Genomic DNA, 3,933 nt, shown 5'->3' with positions numbered 1-3,933 from the left:
GCGTGCTGGCTTTTTCCTTGTAGCAAGTGGCACTCACTTTGTCTCTGAAAGAACATGCTTGCAAAGTGAGTGCCCTCCCACAGCTACTTGCAGCCTCGTCGTGGAAGTACACTCGGAAGATGTTCCGTGACACCTTCTGCACTGGCTGAGTTTGCTGGGGACTCTCCTGTTTCTGTAAGCAAAGTTTGCCATAAACTGACAGTTGCCCAAGGGAGGGCATGAGAACAGTAGGTAGAAATCGTCTCTTAAAAAGACATCCTGCACATTCAGCATAATTTTGTGCTTCAAAGTCTCTCCGTTTTCTCAGCGGGTGAGCAGCGCAGTTACGACGTGGTGCTGGTTTGTAGGCTGTGCCCTGTGTGCTGTTTATGCATGTGGCTTTGCTCCCATGTAAATGCACAGAGAGAAAGCAGCCATGACATTCCTTGTATAAAATCCTTGGCATCTGTTTCAATGACTTGTCTGAGTTTTTTCTGTCAGGGTCAAATTTTAGCGCTCAGTCTGAGAGCAAATACTGTCTATGCATTTTTTGTTTATAAGTGATCTTAGTATTGTAGCAACCTGTCCATACAGAGTCTCTTCTTGACTGGTTGTGGTGGACAAGTGTTTACCATTGCTGTTCCAAATCTCGTGTGGTGCTTACCTGAGCTGTCACTATTGCTGGACAACATGGAAAGGATTGGGTGGTTTTCCCTTGCTTTCCCTGAAGAGGAGGAGGAAAATGAGCCTGTTGTTTCCTGTATACCAGCTGTTTTCCCTCTGCTGATGATCCTTGGTGCTGTGAGTACACAGGGTATGGAAAATGGAATGGATCAGCTACTTAAAGGGGATAGATGTCTGGTTTAGCAAAGCCCAGTACTAGTAAGAATTAACAATATTGAGCTTTTCTAGCCTAAGGGGCTGTGAACAATGTCTCTGCACAGAAACCTGCACAGGAAGGCTAACTAAACAAACAGAAATACTGGGGGGGTGGGAAACAGTAAAAATGAAGTGACATGGGAGCAGCTGGTGCTGGAGTGGAAGGGCCACCCTGACACACAGGGCTGATGCGGGCAGGAGCAGCGTGTGGCAGCTCCTGGCTGGGCTCCCCGCAGAGCTGCTCTCCCTGCAGGGCCGGGGGAGCACCGGGCCGAGGGGGCCTTGTGCTGCCGATAGCAGAGAGTGACAGATACAGAGAATACTACATAGGATATCTAACAGTTACATAGAATACTACACAAGAGGGCTGAGGAATGAAATTTCAGAGAAGTTCTGATTTGTTTAATGTGAAAAATCTTTTTTTTTTTTTTTTTTTTTTTTTTTTGCAAGGAAAGATATGGGTTAGGGGAGGACTGTTTTCCAGGAAATTTCCAGATCAGTTTGTATGTTTTACCAGAGACATATTAATGATTCACCATTACATTCCTCTTGCTCTGGATGATGTTCTGTCCTCTGGATTGAGTACGTTTGCTATGATGTTAATATGTCAGTAGTTAAAATGAGCACATTGTCTTGGTAAGAAAGTGAATCTGGTTTGTCTGAGCTGTGACACGATAAAAGCAGGTTTGGAGTCACAGAATGGAATAGACTCTGTTCTCACCAGAAATGGGATGTCAGGCTTTTGGCAGATGAGCAGCTTCTACATCTCTTCTGATTAGGAAATGCTATGATAAATGTGAATAATATAAGAATCATGTGAATTAAATGCTATTCCCAAAGGTATGCCCCAGTTTAAAAACAAAACAAAGAAAAAACCCACACTCATACAACGCACCAAGGAACAAGTCTAGAGTGTACAGATTTCTCTATAACCTGTCTGCTGCACTTGCTCTATTGCAGTGGGTTTGTTCCCCTGTGGGAGCCTTTGCGTGCAGGAAAGCAGAGGCTCCTTTGAAGAGGTGCTGGCTGGTTTCTGTGCCCTTCTGTGAGGCAGACGCGTGCGAGCTCCAAAGCGCTGTGCTCGGCCGTGGTTAGACCCTGCTGCAAACCTTCCTGCCTCATGTGGCTAATGTGTATGCCAGGTGTGCACTATCCCTGAGATTTGTAACTGGGGAAATGAAACAGAGGCAGAAGAGCAGGGGCTGCGAGGAAGAATGGTCAGGAATTTGCACAAAAAATAAAAGCCATCTTTGTCTCTTAGCCCTTTTCTCTGCCGGTTTTCCAGTTTGCTCCTCCTCCTTCCCCCATCCTCGCAGGCTCCGCTGCGCCTCAGGCCTGCCCGTGTCCTGTATGATTGTGTTTGTGTCGCTTGTGAAGGGCAGCGTTGGGCTGCAGGATGCGACACCTCTCCTCACCTCTGTGGCCGCTGGGTCAGAACAAGTTCTGTGGGGGGCTGCTCTGGGTGGCTGCGAGCGCCGGCGCGCACTGTGTTGTGCTGCAGAGCCCGGGCTCTGGCACCGCAGGCCTCCCGCTTCCCACCTGCGCACGCAGACTGTCGTCGCTCCTTTTATGTCCCTTCACCTCCAGCGGAACCGTCTCCTGCTTCATTTTGCAGCCTCCCGCTTTGTTTCATTGTCTGCTCATGTTTTCAGTGACTGGAGCTCCACCTATCGTGGCTCTGACCTTGCAATTTGCTGCCTTTGCCTGTGTAATAGCTTGGCACCACCAGACACGTCCTTGCCTGCCAGTAATCGGAGAACAGGGAGCAATCTGGACGAAGGATACAGTTGGGTTTTATTATTATTATTTTCCTCTCTCCTCTCTTTGGCTGAGCACTTCTCCTTGCTAAGCAGTATCAACATGTATATTCTGTCAGTCCCAGCACATAGCGTGTCACAAAACATTTTTGTTTGCAGTGCAGACACGTATGTAATGCCATCGTGGCAATGCCAAAATAAATAAAGCTCTCTGTGGGTTTTCCCAAGCAACAGCGTGGTGTGACAAAGCTGCCGAACCGTACCAGAATGACAGCTTGTCAGTCATCTTAAGGCAAAAGTGAAGGGCATTTTAGCTTTTTAAGTTTTTTTTTGATTGGATATAACCAGCAACCATGTAGGTGAGTACAAGGCATTAAAAAAAAAAAACCAAAAACAAAAACAAAATACCTCTCTCATGTAAGAAGTATTTTGATTGCAGCATTACAGAAATTTTAATGCCAAGACTGACCACTGGGAGATTTTGAAGCTGACTGATTTTTGACATTTTCAAGCGCCAGTTAAATCTTTCTTGTTCTATGTGAAAGGCAGTTTACAGCAGCTTTGGGCTTCTGGGGGTGAGGGAGAGCAGGGAGCCAGTCAGAGAAGCACTAGGGTATGTATAGCGTGTAGATGGGGCCTTGTCAGGAAAGCATCACACTCCTTCACAGCTTGCAGTCATGTTAACAGAGCTGCAGATAGGAGAGAAATTGTTTGAACAGGAAAGGCAAGTGACCTTGATTATGTATTTTCAGACCTTACTCAAAATGACTCATCTGCTTTATGACTCGATTTCCCTTTGAAGCACAGAGCCAGTTTGGGAAGCGCTTTAACCTCCCCATTGGGCCTCCTTCGGGGACCTCCCTCTGCCACGGGGCCCCGGGCATGGAGCGCTGCGCTCAGACAGTCCCCCTGCTCCAGCACCTGCGGTTCTGGGGCCAGGGCTGACCTGGCCCTTGTTGAATTACAGCTTTTCTGAAGGCAGCTACTGCAAGGGGACACATAGTATGAACATATTTGGGTTTAAATTCCCACTTTGTTGTAGCAAATACTTAACGGCTGCTGAAGCTCACTGCAGGGAGTTAGTGGCTGCTTGCAAGTTGTTGTCCTTTACTGAGGTTCATGGGGCTTTCTGTGTGCTAGGACAGGCTGTCCCTGCGACTCCCAGGACTCCTTTACCTGCTGCTTGAGGAACTGAACTTCCTTTTCCTGCTCCACTCTCTTACATCCCTCTCCTAGTTGTGTTTGGGTCCTAGCTCCTGCTGCATGGGGGAAAGGTTGGTATATTTCAGCTATTCTCTGCAAGCTGCTAGCTGTGTTT

This window comes from Tinamus guttatus, unplaced genomic scaffold, assembly GCF_059628265.1.
Source record: "Tinamus guttatus ecotype Peru unplaced genomic scaffold, ASM5962826v1 Tinamus_guttatus_pri_ptg000089l, whole genome shotgun sequence".
Classification (NCBI taxonomy): domain Eukaryota; kingdom Metazoa; phylum Chordata; class Aves; order Tinamiformes; family Tinamidae; genus Tinamus; species Tinamus guttatus.
This window is presented reverse-complemented; position numbering follows the sequence as displayed.